At 46.2% G+C, this 13,812-nt stretch overlaps 1 protein-coding gene across 2 annotated transcripts in view; it reads left to right on the forward strand.

The window, feature by feature from the left end:
- LOC122787663 (DNA topoisomerase 2-alpha-like) overlaps positions 1-13,812 on the forward strand; it is a 1,447,528-nt gene that overhangs the window by 533,696 nt on the left and 900,020 nt on the right. The window lies entirely within an intron of this gene.

A 13,812-nucleotide genomic window follows, 5' to 3' on the forward strand; every position in this document is an offset into this window, starting at 1 on the left:
AACTTGGGATGCTTTTTGGTGTAGGATCCAGTTTTCACAGTGTTCAACTTAAAACACTGATTTTCAGATGTATTTCTGCAGCTTTCATTGTGTATTTTCTTAGACGTATGTCTGACTTGTGTATCTTGTACGTTTATCTTCCCTGCTTTCTATTTTTTGCAAAACTAACCAGCTGTATTTGACTGTCTACAGTTTTTTATCTTGGAGATTCAGCATTGGACTTGACATTTTAGAAGCCAAACTTCGGTTGGTCATCAATTTTGATGAATCTGCTATTCATAGTAGACTTTGAGCAGGCTTATTACAGGTTTGATGTAGTAAATTAATGGCTTCAAAAGGTGTTTTTGTAGTGTGCAGTACTGAATTTTTGTTGCCCTGCAAGAAGTTTGTTTGATTTCCATGGTGTTTTTAGAGAGTATGGTCACTTGTAGTGTTTGTAGCTTGACACTGTGTAGTATTTTCATGCAAGCCTCATCTTTTTCTTACGCTGCATTTGAGCCGTCGACTTTAGGGTTGAAAATGTCAAGCAACCAAATTAATTTGGTACCCCTCCGTTCCCATCCCTTTTGACTTCTGCAGATGAATGGCCAAAGAAAGGAGTGTTTGAGAATAAGTATAAAACTTTCAGTAGTTTGGGTTGTCGGATTTTCAGGAGTATGCTAATGCCTACTGATGGTATATGAATTGGCATGCCTCCTGCTTTAGTCAGTACTTTCCTCCCAAAACTGACTTCATAGCATTATTAGTAACATTTAGTATTTTACTTGTTGCCTGACCAGATATGTCGATTGTGAAATGTTCAGCTGAATTATGTTGGTATCTGTTAGAGTTGTTGCTGGCTGTTCCTCCATTAGTCTCCCAAGGGAGCATCACCATTTTATTATGGTTAGTATTGTTCCCCATTTGCAGATTTCTTTGTTTCTCTATATTAAAAGTTGCAATTTAGGCTTATTTGTGTACTTAATGCATTTAAATCCTTTTCTTCAACTTGTATTATTGGGGTACTGCTGTGGATATTTGAATCCTTTAGATTTGATGGGCGTAGTTGTGTTGGCTTTTTCCCTTCAGAAAGTGGAATGATTACTGATGGAAATTCTGCCATGTTAGGCACTGCTTAATGTAAAATCTCAATTTTCACTAAGGGAAGGCACCCTACCAATTAGTGAAGCAAGTCTGAAGGCCTCCGTGACAGAATAGGCAGCCTTTCTCCCTTTTCTACACTTGTTTCCAATTCAACTGGTTGTTTAGAAAGTCATTAATGCAATTTAACAAGCTTATAAAGTTCATATGTTTCAGCTTGTTTCTTGACTACTCTAGAAGTGTACTTTTTTTCCAGCAGGCACTCTAGTATCTGCTGAGTTTTTGCCAATTTTGAGAAAAGCTTGGCTTTGTCCAGAGGTCTGACTGCGTGAGTGTACCATGCTTTTGAACCATCAGCAGGCTTTCATTGTTATTTCTGTATCGGGTCACTATGATAGTTGCACCAAAAATGTGGTTTATCTTGCTTCATGTCAAGATTGTAATGCCTTTTATGTAGGCAAAACATGTAGGTATTTTAGGGAAAAGGATAAGGGAGCACCTGTTGATGTTTGACATCTCAAAACCACTAATGCCCTTGCTAGGCATTTGGTTGACCATGCTGATCATAGCTTTAAATTCTGTATATTGAAACAGATAAAGGTAGACCAACAGGGTAGGATTACAGACACACATTTGGATATATGTGAATTAAAATGGCAGCTTAGATTAAATGCACACAATTATCCTGGATTAAATGAGTATAGTACTGTTAAGACCATACTTAAGTTAAGAAATATTATAGGTATTAAACAACATTTAGGTTTTAGTACTCGTATATAGGTTTAATTTTACGAGATTTTTGCACTTAACAGTATATTAACACCATTATTTTTGTATTTTTTCATAAAATATTTTTTTCATTTAAACTTAATTATATACGTGAGGTTTATATCTCAACCAACGTGATTTTCATTTTCATTTTATTTTTATATTATGAATTGCATGGTCGTCAAATGACAGACAGCACTGGTTAGTTTTTAATGTGGTTCTACTGAATTGTTAATTAATTAATTGATTGTACTGCTTATTTAAGTGGTTTGTAGCAGTATTGTGGCATTCTGAAGAAGTCTGAGCATTCGGACGAAACCTAGATCAATGGTGTATTGTGTACGTTATCAAAACTCCTGTCGGCTGGACCTCGTCGTCTTGGTCGTTTTTCCTACAGGAAGGATTCTGCCTTCAGTTAGAGAGAGAGGACATTAAACAGGTTGCAGCAGTATTATGAATGCAAGAATTTGACAAGTAAATAGCTTTTATGCATATCCACCATGTGAATAATGCAAATGTTTTCTTTGGTAAAACTACAAATTTGTTTACTGAAGTGTACTTGGATAAGGGGTACTCAGAACAGAAAATGAGGGTGGTATTTCAGTTGGCAGGCATAAGTTTCTAATTTCTGTAAGCAGCAAAAATCTTTTATCCCCAGTACAAAGGAATATTTGCAGTCAACATAATGAGGGTTTGTACTGCTGGTTCAGTTTGAAAATCCAGCTTGACTATCAGGAATTGGTGCCCCAATCCTTAGCTGGGTAGGTATTTCATTTCCTTTGGCATCTTCATACATTTGTGTAGGCTGCCTAGCTGTGCTATCTCTTGCCATGTCTAAATTCACTTCAGGAGGGGGATCATTGTAGTTTTCAGTATCATCCAGACCTATGACTAAAAACTGATAAGCACCCTGTTGGAGAAATTTTAATCTGAAGTAGTTACTTTATTTGCTCTGCAACCTGTGGGTATCTGATCCGACCTCTGATCCGAGCCGGCAGCTTTCCAAGCTACAAGATCGGAGCTCCTAGCTCCTCCCCTACCCATAATCCCCTGCTATGTGCTGTATTACCTCAGATAGTTTTTCTGCTGCAGCTGAACCAGCTACCTTTGAAGAGCTCCTTGGCTATTGGTGAGATCGAAGCTTTTTTGTGATTTTTGGGATAAAATTTCTTATTTTATTTTTCTTGCTGGTGTAGTTAGAATATAGTTTTTGTTAATCTCTAACTAGTTGATTGTAGTTTCCCTTGTATCACCCCCCCCCCCTTAGTGTTTGGGTGTGTTTTGTGTGAGTGGTGTCATGGCGGAAGGGCCTAAAGCAGTTTTCTCAAAGTGTACTGAGTGTGGCCATAAGCTTTCACTGGCGGATGGCCACACTCAGTGCGTTTTATGCTTGGGGGCAGCCCACTTATCGGCCTGCACAAACTGTACGGCCTTTAACCTCAAGCTCTCAGGGACAGGAAGAACACACTGATCCTGGTGGGCTTGTTGCCTCAGGAATCTGCTTCTTCCTCTCCCTTTCAGGCGCAGGCTACCTCTGCACCCCCCGTGCCTTCTGTGCCCCCGACTCAACCTGGGACTCAGCCTCCCTCTTTGGTATTGAGTTTGGACTCTGGTACCTCTTCTAAGGAGAAGAGGCACAAAGACATGGGTCTCACAAAAGGCGGGCTGAGACTCTACCCTCAGCCCTGCCGTCTAAGCTGGCTAAGTCTCCCTCGAGGGTCTCCTGATCCTCCCCCTATTGGCTCTGTTCGCCCTGCTTTTCGCCGGAGGATTATCAGTCTCCCTCGAGGTCGTCGAGGCGGCCCTCCCGGCCCGCCTCTACTTCAAGGTCCACCAGAAGCCTCACCGAAGCAGACATGGATCGGATGATGCGCCGATTCATCCAGATGGGGGGGGGGGTGCAGCCCCCATGTTTGCTCCGATCACTCCTTCTCCGACCCGCTTTCGGGTCTCAGTCATCGGAGCCGGGGTTCGTCGGCGCCGATAACTCTGGTCACTTCACCGACTGTGCCTTCAAGTTTGTCGGATCCGGGGGAGCTGGTGTGTCTTGTGCTCCGTTGGGTTTGGAGCACACCTTTCTCTCTGCTCCGGCTGCATCGGCTTCGGCCCCAATCCCTACCTCGGAGCAGAGGAGATTGCTGTTGGAGCCTAGCGAGAGTAGTTCTCCTTTGGCTTTTGAGGTAGTGGAGAGGGTACTGTCGAGGCCCTCCAGGTCCCTGGTTCTGGCTTCAGATCCCCCCGTACCTCCACTGCATGTGCGTATATCCTCCATTTGACCATCGGGACAGCCTGCTCAAGCCCTCCAGTTGGTTCCCTTGGAGGTACAGGATCCTGTTGACGAGCCCTCTTTGGATAGTCCACCGAGGAGGCCCCTCGTAAACTGTGCAAGGGGAGGCCCTGAGTCCGTCACCACCGACACTGATTGAGATGATGGGGAAGGTTCCCCAAGGTCACCCCCCGAGGATGTCTCCTTTGGAGACATGGAAATGTTGCGTATTAGAGGGGGGTGATCTGCCAAAAAACCTTCCGCTGATGAATCCGTGTTCCTGGAGGCATTTGAGGCAGGCCCTTCTACCTCCGGCTGACCCCCTGGTAGACCTAATTACTACCAGGGCGTGGAAGGAGCCCGTCACCGTGGAGCCTATTCCAAAACGACCCAACAAGATCCTTGGCCCCCCAGTGGATACAGTCTTGGGCCAAGGGATCTCCTGTGGATGCCATGTTGGTGGCAGCCGCTACCAAGAGGGAACTCGCACAGGAGAGCTTCGGTTTACCCGCCGGATAAGGAATCTCGAGCACTGGACCGCATTGGGAAGCGGATGTTTGTTTCAGCGACCGTTTCGATAAGGGCGCTGAACTATATGGCTCATACCATTAGGCTACAACGAGACTTGATTAAGGAATACGCTGCAGCCCCCCCCGGAGTCCATGTCGGTCGAGGACAAGAAAGGTTTCTTGACTCGTATGGCCACTCTGAAATCCATTTCTAACACTTCCATGCGGCTACTCTCCCATGCTACAGAGGGAGCTACTAGGGCCAGCGGAGCCGGGGTAGTCTTGCAATGTCACTCCTGGCTCCGTCTTTGCGATTTCGCGGACCCCTTCAAGGCATCCTTCACGAATGCACCCTTTGACGGGTCTTTGCTCTTCGGCAAGACCATTCGCAAGACACTGGTCCAAAGCGAGAAGGACGGGAAGACGCTGTCTGCCGTCTGAGTCCGCTTCTCTAATCCCCAGCTATCCTTTTCAAGTAATCAGAGGGGACAAAAGAAGCTGTGGTTCCGCAAGTTTCAGCAATCCCATCCAGCTTTGGACCCCTCGTCCTCTAGAGGCAGAGGAGGACAAGGTGGACGCCGGCCCAAAGGCAGAGGGGGACCGCGTAACTTCGGGTCGAGGGAACCTTTCCCGGACAGACCCGCACAGCAGCCCTGAGGGTGTACCTGGCTGTCCCTCTCTGGAGGCAGTTGGGGTGCGATTGTCGGAGCATCTGTCAAATTGGGAGTCCATGATGACGGATCGATGGGTGCTCTGTATCCTATACAGAGGTTATTCCATCCCCTTCATAAACCCACCCCCCAAGACCAGACGCTTCCCCGATATTTCACCAGATCAGAGGGTGGCAGCGGCTTCAGAGGTCCTGAAGTGGCTAGAAAGAGCAGCCATCCAGCCCGTCCCTCCAGACCAGTCCAGATTGGGCTATTACTCCAGGTTCTTTTTGGTGCCAAAAAAGACGGGGGACCTAAGACCCATACTAGACCTTTCCGCTTTGAACCTGTTCATTCACAAGGAAAAATTACGGATGGTCACCCACCAATCAATTCTACCTCTCCTGCGGCAGAACGACTGGATGTGCTCTATAGACCTTAAGGATGTGTACTACCACATATTGATGGACAGACTATCCAGAAAGTTTCTCCGCTTCCGGCTGGGAGCCAGTCATTATTAGTTCAGGGTTCTTCCGGTCGGCCTCAGCTCCCAGGGTGTTCACCAAAGTTATGTAAGTGGTTGCAGACCACCTGAGACTTCAGGGCATTCAGGTCTTTCCGTACCTAGACGACTGGCTCCTTACCGCCACCAACAGGCATCAACTCTGTGTGGCAAGAGATTATGCTCTGACCCTTGTCCAGCACTTAGGCATCTCAGTGAACCTACAGAAGTCCTTTCTTTGCCCCGTGCAGGTCCTGGAGTTCATAGGGGCCAAGTTGGATACCTGCATCTCTCGTGCTATGCTAACTGCGGAAAGGCTGAGCAGCTTGTTTCAGGTACTGACCCTTCAGAGTCCGGTGGCGGAATTAGTCCTGAGGGCACTAGGGTCTATGGCAGCAGCGATCGGTCTCTCCCTCCACGCTAGTCTGCGGATGAGGGTTCTGCCGTGGACCCTTCAAGTTTAGTGGTCTCTACTACTCCATCCTTTGAGCTCTCCGATTCCACTGAGCAGAGTTTGCAAAGACTCCCTTCTTTGGTGGCTCCACACTCCAGAACTGAAGGAAGGGGAGACCCTTTGTCGTCCCTCCCCCCCAGGCCACGCTGACCATGGATGCTTCTCGCCTCTGGGGGGGGGGGGGGGGGGATTGCTCAGGCAGAACCGTCCAAGGCATGTGGACTCCCCTAGAGACCGCTTTGCACATCAATGTCCTAGAGATGAGGGCGGTGCTTCTAGCGTTGCAAGCTCTCCACAACCTTCTACCTCTGGGGACTGTTGCAATACAGACGGACATGTCAGTAGTCTGGTACATAAACAAGGAGGAACCAGGTCTTTACCCCCCTTTGTCGAGAGGCTATGAGAGTTTGGGAATGGGCGATATCCACCAACCATTTTCTGGTAGCAACGCACATTCCGGGACGGTCCAACATATATTAGCGGACAAACTGAGTCGAGTGATTCTCACTCCGTACGAGTGGTCTCTCAATCCATTAGTTGCGAAACAGATCTTCCGCAAATGGGGTTGGCCTCGCTGCGATCTTTTTGCTTTTCCATTAAACACAAAATGCAGCGAGTACTTCGCAATACTTCCCCCCGAAGGGGAGAGTCCCAGAGACGCTCTAGTCCATGCTTGGCCTCCCAGTCTACTTTATGCTTATCCCCCCCTCCCACTTATGACGAAGTTCATACAGAAAGCCCGTCTGTTGGGGAGCAGAGTTATCCTCATAGCCCCATTCTGGCCTCGCCAGATCTGGTTCCCTTATCTGCGGTCTCGCAGTGTAACTCCTCCATGGATTCTGGATCCCATTCCAGACCTGATTTCACATCCGGCAGGGTTCCAAACCCCGAACCTGGTGAACCTCAAGCTTGCGACTTGGTTGATCCAGTTCCACTGATGGCAAGGACTCCCGGTATCTCATCTCCTGTGAAGGCCATTCTAGTCGTGGCTCATAAACCGGCTACTAGGAAAATTTACAACAGCAAATGGAAACGTTTCTCCGTCTGGGCTAAAGACAGGAGCCTGGATCCATTTACAGTTCCTATTTCGACTATTCTAGACTTCCTGTCGCTGATTTTTAGGCAAGGAGCAAGTGATCCTACAGTTAAGGTGCAGTTAGCAGCCATCTCACATTTCTGTGTGGGAGATGGATTAGGATCCTTGGCTTCTACAAAATTATGCAAAACTTTCTTGCGGGGCATTTTCCTTTTGAAGCCTCCTGTGAAAGTGGCGGTGCCCCCGTGGGATTTTCTTAGTCTTACAAGCCCTAACAGGCCCACCCTTTGAGCCCACGGCTTCGGTACAGTTAAAATTCTTGTCTTGGAAAACTGCTTTTTTAGTGGCCATTACTTCGGCCAAAAGAGTTTCAGAACTTCAAGCATTGTGTATGAAGCATCCTTATCTCATTTTTCACAAGGTGTTCCTCAGGACTAATCCGTCGTTCTTACCTAAGGTGGCTTCTGAGTCAAATATCAATCAGTCAATAAATTTGCCCGTGTTCTTCCCAAATTTTCACAATAGAGGGGAATACAAATTGCATAGACTGGATGTACACAGACAACTACGTTTTTACTTGCACAGGACTAAAGATTTTCGCAAGTTGGACCAGTTGTGTCATTTGCTAAATCGGCCATGGGTAAGGCCATTTCCAAAGTGACCGTAGCAAATTGGATTTGTCAGTGCATAGTTCACGGGTACATATCTTCAGGCAAACTGGCTCCTATTGGAATTCACGCTCATTCTACGAGGTCTATGGCCACCTCAGCCTTTTGGTCCAGAATTCCCTTGGACTACACATGTTCAGCAGCTACCTGGTCCTCTTCTCATACGTTTATTTCTCATAAGCTGGATATGATATCGAGAGGTAGGGCTTCCTTTGGCTCCGCAGTGCTTCGGAATATCCTTCCATAAAGGCCACCCAGTTTTTTTCCTAGGTAGCTGGGGACTCTGTCCCACAGGTTGCAGAGCAAATTAAGTAACTACTTCAGATAAGTTATGTACTCACCATAACGTTCCATCTGAGTAGGTACTTCATTTGTCTGCAACCGACCCCCCCCCCCCCCCGCCATCCCCCGAACCTTGTCGGGACTTCTGACCACCTAAGTTTTTTTCTCCTGTTAGGAGAGTAGGTCCAGTGTTCCCTCTATCGAGGTTTGGAGTTGTGTAGTGGGCAAAAAACGATCTGAGGTAATACAGCACATAGCAGGGGATTATGGGTAGTGGGGGAGGAGCTCGGATCTTGTAGCTTGGAAAGCTGCCGGCTCTGATCAGAGGTCTGATCTGATACCTACAGGTTGCAGACAAATGAAGTACCTACTCAGATGGAGCGTTATGTTGAGTACATAACTTCTTTGTTTGGTGTGCTTAATCAGCCATCTAGGAAATGGCCTTAGGTGTGGGGTATACCCCCCCCCCCCCCCGAGGAGATTGCCAGGTGTGCTTGAAACTGCTAAATCTCTGCTTTTTTCCAAAGATAATCGCTGTAGGAATGCCAAACGAAACACGTTGCTCTGCTAAAGTAATTCACTTTCTCCTGGCTCGCTGAATTGCTGCAGCTACCCCCCCCCCCACCCCACCCCCAGACAAAAGGGAGATGAAGCTTGCATAGGGAGAAATGAAGACGCTAAAACTTTGCAACTCAGAAGACTAGAGTCCAAGGGCAGCATCTCTAAGAAGGTATTCTGATAGCTCCTAGCCCTGACACCTAGTACTCCCATGCCCTCTGACACTATTTGGGAAGTTGCCATGCATATGGTTCCTAGCATGGCCAGTGGACATAACCACTCTTTACTGGATGCTGGTAAGGTCTTCAGAATACAGTTATCTTATTAAAAGAGGAAGGTGGAAATCCACTGTGTAAGAGTACATCTGAAATTCAATGTCTGATTTGAGGAACATCCTCTATATGACTCTCAAATACCTAGATGTCATCCATTTAAAACCATGGTGCCTGTACAGAGGGTCTCCTTTTACCCAGACTGCTCCTTCTGGATGGGTCTGCTCCCATCCAGCTTCCTACCAAGGATTTGACTGTTTTTGCTCAAGGGTTTCCTTTAATTTGAAGGCTGTAACCAGATTCCAAAAGCCTGTTTGAAGTCCTTTCTCTCAAGAGCAAGTAGATGGGGTATAGTCCATTATGCAGCAGTTTGGATGCTTTTACTTTTGGTCTAGGACCGATAAAGGTTAGAACTACCCTTTCAGTCCAGGAATCTCTTTTGAGTATTTTCCATGTAGCGTCAGTGGTGCCTGGTTCTCCTCAAAACCCCTGTTCTGGACCTGTATGGTTCTACGTTTTGGCAAGATCGTTAGTTGTAGTAAAAATGTGGTCCCTTGTGTTTGCTTTCATTATCCCATAGTAGGAAACCAGCTTGACTTTTTTACCTTAATTCATCAAGCAGAAGATTGGGCCATTAGGTTCAGGTGCCATATGTTCAAGCCAAAAATGAGGACTCCCACTACTAAAACACAAATATTGATTCTCTCTCCCTAATAGAGATGTTACTACAAGCAGACTTGAACCTGTTCTTTGACAAAGATTGAGTTTTTTTTACTCCCAGTTTCCTTTCCAGTAAACAATGGGTATTGGGGACCATTTAAGTTACTGGGTTGAGGGTACTGTTCCCAGAGTTGTTGGTAAGCACCAGCTAGATGTTCTTTGTGTTTCACTGTTGCAGTCATTACATTTGGGTTATCCTGCTGGCAGGTTGCCCTCAGTCGGCCCGAATTCCAAAGTCTTGGGTCCTGTGTCGGTTGCTGTCACCTCTTCCCTGACGTCAGGTCGTCAGGGGGGTATAAAAGATGCAGCCGACACCATTTTATTCAGTCTTTCTTGATGCGCGGTGCCCGAAGCAGAATCAGTTCGCAAGTGCCTGTTAGCTGTCTCCTGAGATTTTCGTGTTGGAGTTTGATCCGAAGTCTTCATTAAAAGCCAAGTACCCGAGAAACTTTTTTCTTGCTCCAGACCGATGTCAGAAAATGTTAATTTTACTTCTTTGAAGCAAATAACTCATAAGGACTTTCATTCCTACTGTATTCCTTGCCTAGGCCCTGACCGCAATGTTGCTAGTTGTTGGTTTTGTGCTAGATTTAACCAACGCACTATTAAGCATCTGTACGATTTTGCATTAAGCTATTTTGGGCAAAGATTTAATTATACAAATGAGTCTGACAGCCATCCGACTACCAGAGTTCACAACACAAAGAAAGACAGGCAACCAAGGTCCAAAACAGACTAATCTCTAAGCAAGTCACTGGTTCTCTGGCGCTTTTGCAGCCCCTGACGCCCACTACTTGAGTCGCAGGCCACTACAGACTCCCACGTGGAGTCGCCCGGCCTCTGAAAACTGAAGGTTAAGGCTCTGATTATTCCCTCAGATGTGTCCGGAGCCGCTGAGCAGGCATCTCCTTCTGAGAGTGTATTCAGACCTAAACAATTGTATATCAAACAGACCTCAAAGACTAAGACACCTTTAAAGGTAAAGAAACAAGTTCACCAGCCACAAGGAACAGGCCTCCGCCCAAAAAAATGCTCAAAATGACCGAAGACTTAATTACTTTGATCAGGGGTTCCCACCCCCCTCCTGATAAGAGGCCTAGGCAAGAGAGAGACCATGAATCTTCAGATCAAGTTTCCATTTCTTCTGATTACTCTTCTGATCAGGAATATTCTATTCCTCCCTATGAGGATTCTGATGCTGAAGAATCGATTCCTTCAGCTTCTCCTCCTGAGGACTACTCTTTTGGGGAAACCTTGCATACCACTGGGAGAACCAAGATTTTTCAGAATCTAAGAAAAGGCCAGACGTCCTCTTACTACCTCAACACAGGCCTCTAGCTATTCCACCTGTGTTGGACATTGTAGATGTGTTCTGAGTTTAGTCTGACCCCCTGACTCCTCCAGCTCCTGTTAAGCTGGACAGATACTACAGGGTCCCCTGACTCATAAATTCATTTTCAAAAACCCTACTACAGACCCAGAAACTATTTCCCAGGGTCCAAAAGGGTTAAGACTTCTACTGCAAAAAAACCCTACCCCCCTGACAGGGATTCTAGGGCACTGGATAGATGGGGGAAAAAAAGATTTACACATCTGCTACTTTGGCTGTAATGTCCTTAAATTGCCAGTTTCATATGCTCAAATATCAGCAATATACCATGACACTGCTTAAGCTGAAAATGATGGCAAATTCTGAATGTGCAGAAAACATAAATGCAGGATTTATTGCATGCAGCTGAACACGTTGGAAAGCATACTTTGCAATGTGGGTTTGATTCTCTGGAGGCCTCCTGCAGGGCTGTTTACGGGTTCTGTCATTAGGAGGCATGCTTGGTTAAAGGAACAAAATCTGCCTGACCATGTTAAAGCAAAATTATTAGAAGCTCCTTTACAACATGATACCTTGTTTGGTGTTAAGGCAGAAGAGGTGTTAAAGAAAACTGAGGACAAAACTAAATCTATGCAAACTGTCAAGGATTTCTTACAGGTATAGCCACCCAGATTTAGCAAACACTGTCCTACAAAGAATTGGTCCTTTCCAGTCTCGGACCTCAAAGGGGCAGATTTAGACTCCCCAGAGGCAGATCACAGCCACAAGGATCCTACAGGTCTAAGCAGTGGAGTGAGTCTACTTCCAAAGGTGGAGAAGACAAAGCACAATCTTACAGGAAACAGTCCCAATGACTTCCCCCTGCCTGCACCAAGCACTTAACTTCTGGCAGCACCCTTAGGGGGAAAACTAGCACTTTTTTCTCAAAATTGGCACATTATCACCCAGGACAAATGGGTGTTAGTGTCACAAGGCTACAAGTTTAATTTCCATACCCTGCCAATGCCAAACGGTTGGCCAGACCTGCCAAAACATCAATGGGCAGAGGCTCAAAAACAAGTCGCAGCTCTCATGGACATGAGGGCAATTCAGCAAGTGCCACAACAAGAGCAGGGAAAAGTATTTTACTCGAGACTGTTCTTGGTATCCAGAAAGGACAAAGCATTTAGACCTATCCAGAAAGGACAAAGCATTTAGACCTATACTGGACCTATCTATTCTAATCACTTTCCTGGATATACCAAAAGTCAAGATGTTTACCTTACAGCAGCTTCTGCCCATGCTGGGCAGCACTGCTTGGCTCGTGACTTTAGACCTAAAAGAGGCATACCTGCATGTCCCAATCAGAGAATCATGCAGAAGGTACCTCAGATTCAAGGCTGCCTCACAGCGTTACCAATATCTGCACTGCCCTTTGGCTTATCTTCTGCGCCCAGGGTCTTCACAGAGTGCCTGGCACCAGTAATTGCTTACTGCAGACAGAGGAATACAAATATATCCTTACTTGGACAACTGCCTCATGCAAGCAGAGAGCAAGGGCATTCTACTACAGCATCTGACATTTGTGATAAGACTTAGCATGCCTAGGGTACGCAGTCAACACTAGGGTAGACAGTCAACAAAAAAAATCAAAACTAGTACCCTCTCAAGAGATAATATTCCTGGGTGCAAGCTTAAATACAACTGCCCAGATGGCTGATCTCACTCCAGACAAACTAAGGCAAATGACTACCTATTTCAAGGAAATGGCAACAAAGGCCCAGTTATCTGCAAGAAAAATTCTGCATGCTTTGGGCTTCATGGCATCCTGCATCTTACTAATTCCATATGCAAGACTGCATATGAGGAAAATTCAATGGTACATAAAAAGTGTCTGGAAACTATAATTACTCTTAATTCCCTGCCTGCAACAGGAGTTTCGATGGTGGACAAAGGCTTGTCACCAAAACAAGGGACAGCCATTCTCACTACCCCCAGCCAGGCAGAGCCTAACGACGGATGCTTCAGATTATGCCTGGTGAGCACACATGGCAGGAAGAGGCATTCAGGGCACCTGGTCCACAAACCAAAAGCATCTACATATCAGTCAAAAAGAGATGCTAGCTGTTCAGAATGCCCCGACAGCCTCCAAGGACCTACTTCATCCGGGAAAACTACTGATAGAAAGACACCGCAGTCATGTGGTACTTAAACAAGCAGGGGGACACTCATTCTTATCCCCCGTGCAGACAAGCCATGGCTTTATGGGACACAGCATTGAGTTACCAAGTTCATCTGCAGGCGCAATTCCTGCCAGGATAGGAAAATACTCTGGTAGATGAACTAAGCAGAAACTTCATGGATCCCCGCGAGTGGCACCTGGATCCACAAGTCTTCAGCATAACAAAGAAATGGGGACACCCGGACATAGATCTAGTTGCCTCCTTTCAAAACAGTCAACTAAAAAGATTCTGCACATGGACTTATCACAGACAAGCTTGGAAAGTTGACGCCTTATCTTTCAACTGGTCAAACCTATCCGTATATGCCTTTCCTCCACTGCCTCTCCTCCCCAAGGTCCTTCTAAGGTCGGGCAGGAGAAACCAAAAATGATTCTGATTGCCCCAGACTGGCCACGCCAGTACTGGTATCCGATCTTAATGAACTCGTCCCAATGCCCAGCCTGGACTCTCAAATACCTCATCTTCTGTCCCAGCAAATCAATCAGATTCTGCACA

This window comes from Protopterus annectens, chromosome 13.part0 (assembly GCF_019279795.1).
Source record: "Protopterus annectens isolate FY-2018-M chromosome 13.part0, PAN1.0, whole genome shotgun sequence".
NCBI classification, from domain to species: domain Eukaryota; kingdom Metazoa; phylum Chordata; order Ceratodontiformes; family Protopteridae; genus Protopterus; species Protopterus annectens.